The following is a 15,996-nucleotide window of genomic DNA, read 5'->3' on the forward strand; positions in this document are numbered from 1 at the left end:
GTAAGAGGAGAGAAGGAGGAATACGTGGTTGTGGGTTTGGATTCACTCGCCATGGATTTGGCGAGTTGAAATGCGGCTTTGCAAAGAAAACGATGAACAGTGCGCGTGGAGTTAGGGATTCCGATTTGTTGGGTCTTATCTGCGTGTATTAGTGTATGTATTTGTAGAGAGGGTCGGGTTTAGGGAACGGGCGCGGGTCTGGGCGTAATCGGGGCGGGTAGGCTGATGATGTTAGATTTGGGCTGGGAATTTGTTTGGACTTTGGCCCAAATTAGTTTCTTTCCTTTTCCCTTTTCCAAAAATCTTTTTTTTTTAATTCCTTTTCTTTTTTTTCCTTTTATTAATTAAAACTTAAATTAGAAACTCCTAAAAGTAATTAAATTACTAAATTAAGCTAAAACCTAACATATTATTTACAAGAATTAATTTCTTCTAAATTAAAGGGGGAAATTATTGATTTATAATTAAAAGGCTAGAGACGCAAAAGTAAACCAATCTTGTGATTTTTATTTTTTTTAATAAAGTACCTATTTTAATAATTAACCTCAAAAAATGTGAAAATAGATCCTAAATGCAAATGCAACGTATTTTTTGTATTTTTCACTAATTAAAATGAACAACAAAGTGCAAACAATAACAAAAATGCTACGAAAATCTATGAAATTGCAAATAACGGATTTTTTTTATTTTTCTTGAATTTATGGGAATAATTCATATAGGGAAAAAATCACGTGCTCACATGTGTTATGTGAGCCAAGTTGGGCATCCGAATCGGTATCCTTTTCTATTATTTGCTTGAACGTGTTCTCAATACGGCAAATCTCATTGATTGAAGAACTCGAACCATGGGAAGGATAAAGAGGTGGTTGCTAGGTTGTTGGTATATTGGGGGCCTTTGAAAACACGACCCCCAGTTCCTTGATTGTTATTATTTCCCCAACCACCTTGCTTGTTGCCTTCCCATTTACCTTGGTTGTTTCCACTCCAATTTCCTTGGTTGTTGTTATTGTACCAATCGCCAATTGCCTTGGTTATTTTGTGGTCACTATTGTTATTGATTGGAGCCTTGAATTTTTTTTCTTTGCCCTTGATAATTTTTCACATATTGTACCTCTTCTTCTTGCTCATGATAAGAATTGTCTCGATCAAAAATACCATCATCTGGTGCATAACTCTCCACTCGGGTTTGCAATTGTGGACCCTTGGTCCTCTTATTGTTGACCAACATATTTACCCATTTCATAGCATAAACTTTCTTAGGAGCTTGAACTTGATTAAATTGGGCCTTGACGAGTTGAGTCATAGTTGTTGTCATTTCGGCAATGGCTTACCCACGGTGTTGCAACTCTTTATGTAAATGAATCATTTTAGGATCACCTTGTAGGATATTAACTCGGGATTGCCAAGCCGAAGATGTCTTTGCCATCTCATCAAGAATCTCACATGCCTCTGCATATGGTGTTGTCATAAAGTTCCCTCTGACCAATTGATTGACCACACATTGGTCCGTTGTATTAATACCACGGTAGAAAGTTTGTTGGATCATGTTGTTGGTCATACCATTGTTCGGGTACTCCTTCACCACTATCCAATACCGCTCCCAATTTTCATGCAAAGGTTGATTGGGCTCTTGCTTGAAAGCCAATATTTCATGTGTCAAAGAGAGAAAAACTTAGCAATAAACTTTTCCAATAATTCATCCCAAATATGAATAGAATGATTAGGAAAGCGTTCAAACCAATCTAAAGCTTTACCCCATAGAGAGAAGGAAAAAAACCTTAGCCTGAAAGCATCCTCCAAAACATTTATTTTCTTCCTCCCCCAACATGTATTCACAAAGCCCTTCAAATGTTTATAAGCATTTTGATTTAGAGCACCGGTGAAAATTCCTCCTTGCTTTAGAAAAGTGAGCATCACATTGGTAATTTGAAACTTTCTCGCTCTAATGTGAGGGGGATATTTCACTTGCATAACCTTCGTTGGGCAAAATATGGTATTGCGCCTCCTGTGGTTGTGGTTGTGGTTGTGGTTGTGGGGTGGGAGAGGTGGGGGCCTCGACAATTTGGTTGTGGAACTTGAGGTAGATCATCTTGTTGTTCCTCCTTACCGTCCACTCACCCAATGGCATATTTCCGAGCTTGTCGTTCGCCATTTTGTACCTACGATTGATTCCCTAAGTCCAAATATGATACATCACCCATCCGCAACACCCCCGAGGCCCCCGGGACTCCATCCAAATACACCAACCAGTCCTAAAATGCATTGCGAAATTACTCGAAGCCTCATATCATATCAAACAACATAAAAATCACGAATCATACTCAATTCAAGCCTAATGAAACTAATGAACTTCAAACTTCAAACACTAATGCCGAACCATATCAAACAACTCCAAATGACCTCAAATTTGCCACACTAGTCCCAATTGACACAATGAACCTATTACAAATCTCGGAACTAAAATCCAAACCTGATATCAACAAAGTCAACTCTCAGTCAAACTCTCAATCTTCCAAACCTTCAAATTTTCAATTTTTGCTAAAAAGTCTCAAACCAACCTACGGACCTCTAAATTAATATCCGGTCATATGCCTAAATCCAAAATCCGCATACGAAGCTATTGGAATCATCAAAACTCCATTCTGGCCTCGTCTAATAAAAGTCAAACTCTGTTCAACTCTTTCAACTTAAGCCTTGAATCTTAAGACTAAGTGTCCCAATTCATTTCGAAACTTCCCCAAAACAAATCCAACCACCTTGACAAGCTACATAACCACAAATAAACATTAAAAAAGTGATAAATAGGGTACAAATCTACAATACACAAAATTACCCGTCAGATTATTAGAGTTACCCAACAAATTAGATAAATCAAGTAACTAAATCAATCGAAAGAATGCAATAGGAGATATATTGATCCCATAACCCCGAATATTCCCGTGATTGAATTCTTCCTAAGTGTTTGCTTGTTTTCTTTTCACCCTTGAATTTCTACTTATTTTGTAATTTCGTAGTCCCTTTTAGTAGTAAAAATACAATTACCTTCTTTACAACCGATTGGGCAATTAACTTATAAGTAGTTCAGATTGGACGATAGTTAATCATAAATCCTCCTAGGATGATACTTTCTTATCACTTTATTACTTTCCTACCGCGTATATTTATGTGTAATTTTGGACCAAACACATGACCCCAAATTTCACCAAAAGTCGTGACAGCACCCAACACTACCTGCTAGGCAAGACAACATTTTAATATACAAAAATAAACTTCAATAAAAATAGGTAAAAGTCTCAAAAGCGGAATACGATAAATAATTGTAGCAATTTAGAAATACAACTGAAGTAGCAACCTAGAAACTAGTGTCGACGAGTACATGAGCTCTATAGAATCAAGGAGTACACCTGTTTGAGTGACGATGCAATACTGTCTGAAGTACATAAATAGTAATAACAAAAGTAAAGGAAGAGACTCCAAGGCCTGCGGACAGAAACAACAGTGCTACCTCGAAATTACCAACGGGAACCAGTACAACTCTCTAAAAAATGGTTCTATCAGCAGCACACAGATCTGCACATAAAGTGAAAAGTATAATATGAGTACAACCGGCCCTATGACTCAGTAAGTAGCAAGCGTAACCTTGGATTGAAGTTAGCGATGAAATTGGCAAAAGTCTGCTACTCACTTCCAATAGTCAACAATAACAGAAACAACAACAACAACAACAACAACAACATAATAATAATAACAATAATAATAATAATACTATTAATAATGATGATGATAATAATAATAATAATAATAATAATAATAATAATAATAATAATAATAATAATAATAATAATAATAATAATAATAAAGGGAAAGCATCTTAAGAATAACAAGTTCAACTTATTCATATTAACATGAAATAGGCATGCTTTCCAATCAAATCAGTTAAGTCATCAATTTCAAGATATAGAATTTCAATTAGCATGAGGAAGGTACATCTCCATGTCTGCCTGATAAGTAACAATTTCAAACTCAATGAATTCACAGTGAAATTATCAATTAAGCATATTCTCAGAACTGTAGGGGTGCCTGACATAAAGCCCTCCACTAAGCACATACCAAGCACCTGCACGTACAGATCCGAAAGACCATAGGTTAACAACTGACTATGGAGGGGAGGATCCTAGCCCAAACATTGATCGGATCAAAAGTTAACGATCAAATATCAAAAGTTAACCCAGACATGCCTCCCCAAACCAGACAAAAGTCACATATACCGACTACCCATTTGAATACGGGTCCAAATATACAAGTTTCATCCAAATCCAACTCTGTATCAAGGTTTAAATCTATATTTTTTTTTACTTTAGAAACGTTTGCAAAAATCTCCAAAATTTTCTCTCTTAGTCTCACCAATAATATATCAAAATCAAATATAGAATCATGAATAATAACCAAATTGGAGTCGAGAACACTTACCCAATCCAAATGGGTGAAACTTGCCTCAAATCGCTTTAATTCAAGCTCCCAATCTCAAAATATGATAAAACGAGCTCAAATTCCCAAAGTGACAACTTATAACTCTGCCTAGTTATACCCTTTGTGAATGCAGTCAAAATCTCGCATCCGTGAAGTACAAAATCCTCTGCAACAATTATCCCTTCGCAAGCCACGAAGTCAAAGGACAAAGCACCATTGGCCTATTTCACAACATAAAATCCACTATAGGTCATGATGGTACCCAACGTCACCATTAGACTAGCCAACAGTGGTTTACCAACTTAATTATTCATTTTATTATTTTTGAAATTGTAAGTTTTATTAGGTAAAGAATTCAATGCATCTAAAAATCATGAATACTTAAATATTACTAAGATATAAAAATAACAGATGACAATATGAAATAGAACCACAAAAAACCACTAGGATATCCCAAAACTCGGTGTCACAAGTGTATGAGCATCTGCTAAAGTGTGCAATAATTATACAACATCTGTCTAGAATATGAAATAGACAGGATAAAGTAAATAAATAAGATGGAGACTCTAAGGGCTGCGGTACGTAGCGTAGATAACAACTCACCATAAAGTCCCCTTAGCAATTGTGTCTACGCGCCAGAATGACTGTCAAATGAACCTGCCAGATCCTGCACGTGTTGTACAGAAGTGTAGCATGAGTACGTAAAGCAACACATACCTAGTAAGTGTCAAGCCTAACCTCACAGAACTAGTGATGGGGGGTCGACATCGACACTTACTTGTGGTCAAATGAATGAAAGACAATACTCATAAATAGGCATGAAGTACAACATGATCAATAGAACAAGGAATAATAGATAACGAAATTTGTTAATAAATATAATAAGTTTAAATGTTCCCAAGGGCCACATGCTATCTCAACAAATATGAACCATCAATTAGATATATGATCTCAGGTAATAAAGATAATACAACATGATTTCCAAGTTTAATTAAGAGGGTAATCTCGTGGGTATTCAAACTCTTAGCAATTTTATGCACGAATTATGCCAAGATCGTTCGTCCTGATCCATATAGTTGTGTACATACACTACCGATGTTGTACGGCCCGATCTATGGATGCATCTCATATAAATACATACACTACCGAGGCATTCGGCCTGATCCACAGGAAAATAAGAAACTTAACAAATTGCGAGTCACGTGCTTACAACACAGGTACAGGAGCATAAAGTTAACATGACTTTTACCCTTTATTAAATATCTCGCCAAACAACTCAAGGCGATAAAGTTTGGCCTAATATATTCCCAAATCGATTGCAATTATAGATTCACTTAATTAAGCTAGCAAATTGAATTCAAATAATTCAAATATTACATGATAAAGTCCTAAGTCTACCCAGACATAAACATACTTTTAGCTACGTACTGACTCTCGTCACCTTGTGTGCATGTAGAACCCACAAATAGTAGCACATAACAAATCTTAGTACCCATGGGGTGGTTTCCCCTTAACAAAGTTAGATAAAAGGGTTACCTCGGTCCGAAATTCCAATAACTGGATCCAATGCCTCTCTACCTCATCAATTCAAAGTCAAACAATCTTTAACTAGTCAAAAACACATGCAAACCAACAAAAATATACTCCAACACTCATAATTAATTAATTTATAACAAATTCCTAGTTTGGCTAAAAAACTTAGAAAAGTCAACCCTCAGGCCCACTTGCCCGGATTACGAAAATTTTCGAAAATAAACTTTACCCATAACACCACAAACTCAAATATATGATTTATTTCAAAATTCCATGTCTAATTTTGTGGTCAAAATCCAAAAATACGATTTCTAGTTTTTTCTTGAAATATTCCACAATTTTCCATAAATTTCCATGTCAAATCCTTATAGAATCCATGTAATTAACTTAAAATGTGTGGGAATTACTTACCTTAAAATAGATGACGAAAATCTCCCCTTAAAGCGCTCCAAAAAGCAGCCAAACCATGTGAGAAGTTGAAGAAATGAGCCAAAACCCGAAATAAATTGAAGTTTGCCTAGGCCCTTCCTCATCGCAATCGCGGAGCGATCGCGATCGCCAAAAATCCTTTCTCGCATTCGCGTCCCCCATGTCGCATTGGCGATGCCTCCAGGTCCTGATGCTTCGCGTTCGCGGTCAGTCAACTGTATTCATGAAGGCTTAACACCTCCATGCCCCCAGCTTACCATCCTTCTACGTGTTTGCAACTTCGTGTCACATTCGCGAACAGATACTCAGCCTATTTTCTGCATTAGCGACCCCTGTATCGTGTTCCAAATGAGCAAATCGCATCAGCCAAAAAATCTTTCTTCACGAACGCGTGAGACCCTTCGCATTGGCGAAGAACAAAACCAGACACCAGCACCAGCATTTGCAAAACAAGGACAAATGATCTGAAACCACTCCGAACACACTCGAGGCCCCCCGAGACCCCATCCAATCATGCCAACTAGTCCCAGTATCTTATCCAAACATATCAAAAGGCTCGAAATTCCATGAATAGCATAGAAATCACGAATCTACGATCAAAATCCTTCTTTCATATTTCCAACATTCAAACATCAACGAATGCATCCGAATCATATCAAAAAATATCCTGGAATGACGCCAAACTTTACGTATAAGTCACAAATCATAATACGAACCTATTCCAAGGTCGGAACCTAAAACATACATCAATAACACTAAAATCCACTTCAAATTAAACTTAGGAAATTCTTAAACTTACAAAAAACTTTGCATAATAAGGGGTAAAATGCTACCAAACCACCCGATACTCAACCCTAACATATGCCCAAGTCCGAAATTATCATACTAACCTATTGGAACCTTCAAATCCCGATTTTGATGTCGTTTACTCTAAAGTAAAACCTTGGTCAACTCTTCCAACTTAAAGCTTCCGAATTTAGAATTTTTCTTCCGAATCAACTCCGAACTTCCCGAAATTCAATTCCAACCACACGTACAAGTCATAATACATGAAGTAAAGATACTCAAGGACTCACACCTCCTAACGACGCGCTAGAGATAAAAACGACCGATCGGGTTGTTACATTCTCTGCCAGTTAAATATATGTTCGTCCTCGAACGTGCCAAGAACCGTTCTAGAGTTGCCCAAAATAACGTTTTAACACATCGTGCACCTACCCGTGCCACCAAAACCCATGTGCGCACATTAGTTCGAGCTAGACTGAAGATCCTTCCTTTGTACTTTAGCCAACAAGCCTTAGAACCACATTCCAACATCCGGAATTCTCCACGAGACCTGATTCTAACATACGAACACCGTACCAATCTCAACCCACTGTACCAAATATGATCATGCACCCATGAAGAAACCACACAATGCACCGCATAATTCATATGCCTATAATAACATCCCCAACCGTAGTTACTGCAAATTTATTAACCTGATGCCCGTAGTATACCTTATAACGCGCATAAGCCCTGATCCAACCCTCGCGATATTGCAAAACGAAGAAAGTGACCCATAGAAGCTCATAACCACCTCCCAAATAAATAAATCATGGAGTCTCTCCGCTTGACAAGAACCATTACCTCATTCTGAACTGAATAGTTATATTTTCTCTTTAATATACCCTACATAAACCCGATCGCACTGATCTTTGGTCCAATAACCTCGTCTTACCCAATACAAGTTGCTCGGGAAATAAGTGTCACGACCCCAGTTTCCCTTCGTGGATATCGTGATGGCACCTAGTCTCCACGGCTAGGTAAGCTTAACACTTACTGAATAAATTGATAGAAATTAACCAACAGAACTATTAAGCAGAAACTGGATATTTCTAAATGAACCCAACAATACCTATGAAATAATATCCCAAAACCGGTAGTACAAGTCATAAGCTCTACTGAGTTTAATAGAAGAATCCCAAAATACAATTGTTCGGAATGGAAATTAAATAGTACAAGTACAATATCAGAAGGCGACTCCGAGGCCTACGAATCGACGATAGGTTTACCTTGAGTCTCCACAGCAATGCTCGACCAGCTAGCTAATAATCAACAATAACCGAGGCACATGATATCTACACAAAAATATGCAGAAGCATAGTAGGAGTACACTACAACGACACCCAGCAAGTATCAAGACCAACCTCGGTGAAGTAGTGACGAGGAACAATCAAGACACCCACTAGTTTAAACAACCTGAACAAGTATAAATGTAGAACTAACGGGGAACATTGAGTAGTATAACAAGATTAGCTATGCAGAACTAAGAAAATAGTGCAACCCAGAGAAAGACAATTAGTAGCATACTAAGGAAAGAACAATGAAAGACAAGTACAAAAGAATGGGGAAAATGTCAACAAGAGTCACTACAGACGTACCTCCTCGTAGTCTCAAATCATAAAATGAATCACAATATTTCCTTATATCACCGGAGGATCCTTTACATTTAGTTTTGAAAATCATTTTCCTGAAATAACATCCCGTATTTTATCCTACCTTATCACAAAGCATGGCTTCTAGTAGTTCCCCTACTAGCCACGCGTATCAAGCCCACCTTATCTAAACGCATGTGTTTCAACACTCATACCTTACTCAACCGTATGCATATTAGTAATAACAACAACATGACAAAAACCACGTGCAAACATCATAACAACAGCACGGCAAAAACCTCGCGCAAACACCTGAAATAATCCTCTTAACAATAATATGGAAGCCAAAACATAACAACTCAACAAAATGACTTTCACAATATGTGCCCACATACCATAAATATTCTTCAAAATAGTATCAATATCAAAACCATGCACAACCCTCAGCTCAACAACACTGAATACAATAGCAACAACAACAATAACACAAGGATACGACAACTAAATCAACTCAAGAACTTCAGAACACAAAGAAACGATAGAACAAACTCACAGTAAAAGATACAACCAGGAATAATGGTCTCAACAAGAATAACTCAACTAGGAAGAGATAATGTGTAGCAATAATTCCACAAAAGTACAATTCGACGATAAAAGGGATAACATGAATCAATGATTCCAAATAACGATAAGTCAACAATGATAAGGGATAACAAAACTTGATTTAGGGTTGATCAATTATGAGAGAGATACATCAAATTCAATTAAGGATAAGCAATTATGGAAAAGATAATAATAACTTCAATTAAGGACAGACAATTACAGTATTGATTATGGAAAAGATAATAATAACTTCAATTAAGGACAGACAATTACAGTAATGGTAATAATAACTTCAATTAAGGATAAGTGATTACGGAAAAGATAGCATGGCAATAAAAGAGGCAACAGCTTCAGTTAAGGCACATAAGTGTTTAATAGGCAATAAGGATAGAACATGAAGCAATTAATTCCAAATAAGACATGTAAGGGTGAATTTAGTAAATGGGGGGTTTAACATGACAAAATAACTTCACATCTAATGAACATAAGAACCTAAAGGACCTAAATGATCAAATTTCCACAAATAAGCCCGAGCACATACTCGTCACCTCACGCACACGACCTTCACATGACACAATTTGCGCAAATGACTCGAAGTCTTAGGGGTAAATCCCCCACACAAAGTTAGGCAAGATCCTTACCTCAATGAAGCTAAACCGATACTCTAAAATGAACTTATCGAGTGAAAAAACCTCCGGGCAGCTCAAATCTAGCCAAAATAACTTCAAATCATAAATAAAACTCATAGGAAACAATTCCGGATAATAAAGCTTCGATCTTTAATTAAAACTAAAAAGTCAAGCAAAAAGTCAACCCCCGGGCTCGCCCTTCGGAACCTGATAGAATTCACAAAACCCGAACACCCATTCCAATATAAGTTCAACCATACCAAAATTATCAATTTCTGACATCAATTTGTCCTTCAAATCATCATTTTACATTTTGAAAGATTTTTAAAAAAATTCCTATTTTCCTCAACTCAAACCACTAATTTAATGATAAAAATAAATATGAAATCATGGAATATAATAAATATCGGGTGAAGAACACTTACCCTAATAATTTGCTTGAAAAACCCACGAAATATTGCTCAAATCTGATGTCTACAACTCAAGATATGACAAAAATTTCCAAATCCTCAGTTTTGAAAAATATATTCTGCTGTCCAAGTATCTGCACATCGCGATCGCGAAAATACACATGCGACCATGAAGAAGAAACAATGACTGCCACAAAAATGTACTACGTGATCGCAAAGAAGAAATGACACTTCCCCACGAAAAGGTACTATGCGAACGTGGAAGAAGAAAGGCGAACGCGGTTCATTACTGCCTCAAAGTACGTGATCACGTACATAGCTATGCGAATGCGAAGAACAAAGTGCTGGCCTCCCTAGCAAGGTCAACACTATGCGAGAGCGGAAGGCCGAATGCGAACGCAAAGAAGCAATCACTCACACGCACGCGATCACGGACTGATCCTTGCAAACATGAAGAGGAAAAAGGACCAACCCACCAAAAAGCCTTCGCGATCGTGGCTACACCTACGCGATCATAGAGAAGAACACTACACACCAGAAATGCAGCATTCCAAAACATAAGAAAATGGCACCTAGCCCATCCGAAACACGCCCGGGACCCCATCCAAACATATCAACTAGTTCCATAACGTAACATGGACCTACTAGAGGCCTCAAATCACATAAAACAACATCGATTCTACGAGTCGCACCTCGAATCGAACTTATGAACTTTCAAATCTTTCAACTTCCAAAACCCGTGCCAAAACATATTCAAATCAATCCGGAATGGCGTTTAATTTTACATGCAAATCCCAAATGACATAACGGAGCTAATCCAACTCTTAAAATCTAAATCCGAGCTCGATATCAACACAGTCAACTCCCGCTCAAACCTCTTAACCTTCCAAAACTTCAACTTTGCAAATTTTGCCAAAATGCATCAAATTATCCTACGGACCTCCAAATCCAAATCTTAGCGCATGCCTAAGTCCAAAATCACCATACGAAGCTGTTGGAATCATCAAAATGCCATTTCGGAGTCGTCTACACAAAGTCAAAACTCTAGTCAACTCTTATCGCTTAAGCTTCTAAAACAAAAATCCTCCTTCCAATTAAATCTCGAATCATCTGAAATCCAAACTTGACCACTCACACAAGCCATAACATATAATACGAAGCTGCTCGAAACCTTACGTCGCCGAACGAGATGCTAATTCTCAAAACGACCGGTCGGGTCATTACTTTCTCCCCCTCTTAAACAAATGTTCGTCCTCAAATGCGTCAATAACCATTCCAAAGTCATCATATCACTAAGTGGACTTACCATACATGCACCCGCGAGTGACCCCACATCACCCCAACCACATAAGCCTAACAACACCATTTCAACTAAAATTTATTCCTTCCATCTGTACCAATAAACCTCAGAACCAAATTTCTCAGCATCCGATCATTTCCAAAAGACCCGATTACTATATCAAAACACGGTATTAGCCTCAACTAGCTGCAACAACTTATGCCTACACCCACAAGGTACAACGATACAACACAACAACATTTTTGATCACAATCGCTACCTTATAATCAAATACATTACCAGCAATTAATCTCATATCAGCTAGGACCCTGTTCCAAACCTCCACAATACTAACAATGAGGCAAGAGCCATGAAGATGCCATGACTATTCACTCAAATCAACAAGTCACACCCAACACCACTTGGGCACACACCTCGCAAACTAGCACCCAATAAGCACATCACGAATATGACTGAATATACAAGGAAAAACATGAAAGAACTATCAAACAAGCCCGACAAGCACCACTCCCAATTAGTACCATACTACAAATTAATTCCACAAGGGAGAAATAAAACACATGAACTAATCACAAGGATCTCATCCCAATTTAACTTCCACCGCGGCACACAGCCCGATTCAAACATATCAATCCAAATGGAACATGAAGATCTCATCCTCAGCTTTGAATCACAAGTAGTATACACATCATACCATCTGAAACCTTCCACAAAATCAATTCCGCGAAACAAAATCACAACGCATAATGAACCCCCATACCAGTAGAGCATCTAAACCACAGATCGTAAACAACCATCTAGAAATAACATCAAAACTGTCATAATGAGTAACAAAAATTCACTTCGAGTCTCATAGCTCTCAATAATAATAAAACAAAATAATAGACATGGGCTACCACTATAGAATCTCCCAACAGGGGCAAACACATAAGTAGAGTACCAAATAACTAAACTCACTTGTATGTGAAGTAACATAGGAGGACTCACCTTGATAAGTAGAACCGAAACAAAATACGAATGATGCTCCTCTACAACAAATCGAAACCATACATATTCAACATCATCTGGTGTAGTGGCCTCAGCCCTACAATAGAAAGCACATCAACGGGTCGGGCCTCCCCCTCTTGGGTGCCCTCTACTTGCCTGACCTGTACCCCAAGTTGGCAGTGCAGGAATATCGGCAACTGGAGCAGAACTCATAGTCTTATACCCCGCTATGACACATCTGTCCGGAGTATGGGATAACTTCTTATCATGTGGATGTTATCTCTACACTCAAAGAAACCTCTCTACTGACATGGCTGTGGAAGTTGTCCGGTATGGGTACCTTGAGACCTATTGGTACCTAGAACACCGTGTGAAGCCTGAAGTGTAAACTAAACTGGCTAACCCACAAAACCTCTACCATGTTGTACCCTACCTCCAAAATAGGGACCAATAGATCATCCCAGTCTACGAGTCCTCTTATCCTCTCCTCCCTCTCTCATCTGGTCTCGCATGCCCTCTAATCGGCGAGCGATCTCTGCTACCTGCTAAAATGGAACATCTGACTCCAACTCCCGAGCCAGGCTAAATAAGATATCATGGCTGAGACCATCAATGAACTTGCAGACTCTTTCTCTGATTGTAAAAACTAATGCAGGTGCATGTCAGGACAAATCATTGAATCTAACGGCATACTCTGACACCGGCATAGTGTCGGGGCACAGCTGTCCAAATACCACGCGCCACGCTTCCCAAAGGGTCTAGGGAACAAACTCTCTTAAGAATACCTCTAAAAACTGAGTCCATAAAGTAAAGTTGCATCGGCTGGACTACCCAACTTATACGCTCGCCACCAATGATATGTCACTCCCTAAATCTGGAACATAGTAAAAGCGACACCACTCATCTTCACAATACCCATAGTGTGGAGAATACGGTAGCACTCCCCTAGGAACCCATGTACATCCTCTGAAGTCAAACCACTAAAAGTAGGAGGGTGATACTTTTTAAACCTCGCAAGTCTGAGCTGTTCTTCCTTAGATGTTGCTACTCTAACCACGAGCTGAACTGGGACAACAGGCTGTGTTGGTAGGACACCTAGAACCTGACCAACATGGATTTGCTACTCCAGAGTGCGGGCGGCGGATGCCTAAGCTCCTCTCCCGATCTGTGAAGTAGCTGGTACAACCAGAATCAATCCCGCCTGAGCCCATATACCAAACATGCTCAGGAACTGTGCCAAAATCTCCTGAAGTTCCGGGGTAACAATAGGTGCCTCCGGTGCCTGTCCCTCAAATGGTGCTACTATCAGCTCCTCAACAACTACTCTGACAGGTGCTCTAGTTGTAGTACGTGCTACTCCTCAGCCTCTACCGCTACCTCGGCCCCTAGCAACGCCGGCTCTTGGGGAAGCGTTGTCAGTAACTACAGTACATGTCCTTAGCATTTTTGAGAGAATAGGGTGACAAAGGTTCAAACTTTGAGATCAATAAACTCGCACGATAGGAATAAAAAAAGTGAAATTGTCTTAATAGTTCTGTTGCCTCTCGACGATAAGTACAGACGTCTCCGTACCGATCCATAAGACTTTACTAAACTCGCTTATGACTCGTAGCACCTATGAACCTAGAGCTCTGATACCAACTTGTCACAACCCCAGTTTCCCTTTGTAGGATGTTGTGACAGCACCTAGTCTCTACAACTAGGTAAGCCTAACACTTACTAAATAAATTGACAGAAATTAACCAACATAACTATTAAGCAGAAATTGGGTATTTATAAATGAGCTCAACATTACAACATGAAATAACATCCCTTTACACGGCTAAAATTGGATGCTCCAATTTTATGATCGATATGACATTCCGTGGCTCGGAAGACTAGAGGCTCAGCTCCAGTCTGATCCCGAGGTTTCCCTATGCTCGACCTCAGGGCGGTATGGATCGACGGATATCATGGACAAGTGGGAAATTTCCAAGGCACGTGATCAAAACAAACAACGCCTACAAGAATAGTACAAGTCTGTACCAGACCTTTAAGTAGCTATACCAGCTACTTTTCTTTGTAATAATGATATATGCACCATGTTGGGATTTCCTCTCTTATATAAGGGGGGCCCTTGCTATTTCTTGCACACATGATATTGAATACAAGAAAAAGAACATTCTCTTCTCTCTAACTTAAACACTCTCTATTGTCTCTCCTTTGATTTATTACCTACATTTATTGCGTTTCATTGATTATTCTTCATTTATTACTCATCATTGATCATAAAGAGTCCTCATTAAAGCTCTCAGAACTATTAGTCCTTCATCGGTCATCTCCAGTCGAGCTCATTAGCTTAACCCCAAGACCCAGTATAGGTTAGCTCGAGGCCCCGATCCTCGACTACTCGGTTTGTATAGTGTTCATTTTTCAAGCTCTTATCTTAGTTTTTGGTATCACACTTATCATCTACTGCCTAACAACTAGCATAAAAATAAATCACATATTTTTAGAACCACAAAATCAAATATTATTGTAGTTACCATTTTCGAGGTAAATAGTTTGGCGCCCACCGTGGGGCTAAAAATAATAGTGATTATTTTCGTGTTGGTTTACTAAATAATGCAAGTTATTCTTTACACTTTTTCTTGCCCAAGAATCTTTGATTTCAGGTCAAAATGTCTAACTTAGTGAATGCATGTGAAAACAACGGTCTTGAGGACCATGAAAAGAATGGCGTAGTTGTTCCAGGTGTCGGTGTACCACTGCAAAACCCTAAGGATGCACAAGAGCCAATCCATGTGGATGTGGTCCCACTCAATGCTCAACATGTCGATATAATCTCCCACACTAATGGGAATATATGCCAAGGAGACCGATAAGAAGCTCGGGAAACTCCATCCCGGGAGAAAAGAGAGGCATACGGGAGGAACGAAACAGAAAAACCTCAGCATATCATTCATATAATCATTGGAGGAACCGACGTTCCTCAAGCACCCATGATTAAGCGGGCAAAAGTTTCTGCTGCAGCAGAAGGGAAAATTTGAGACTACATGCGCGAGGACATCCTTACATTCAGAAGAGGACTTCGAGACCTTGTCTCATCCGCACAACGATGCATTGGTAGTTTTGTTTCTCTTGAATAACGTTCAAATTAACGTGTTCTCGTGGATCCAGGTAGCTCGGCCAACCTAATCAGGTGAAAGGTGGTAGAACAGCTCGGACTGCTCGATCAA

This window comes from Nicotiana sylvestris, chromosome 5 (genome assembly GCF_000393655.2).
Source record: "Nicotiana sylvestris chromosome 5, ASM39365v2, whole genome shotgun sequence".
Taxonomy (NCBI): Eukaryota; Viridiplantae; Streptophyta; class Magnoliopsida; order Solanales; family Solanaceae; genus Nicotiana; species Nicotiana sylvestris.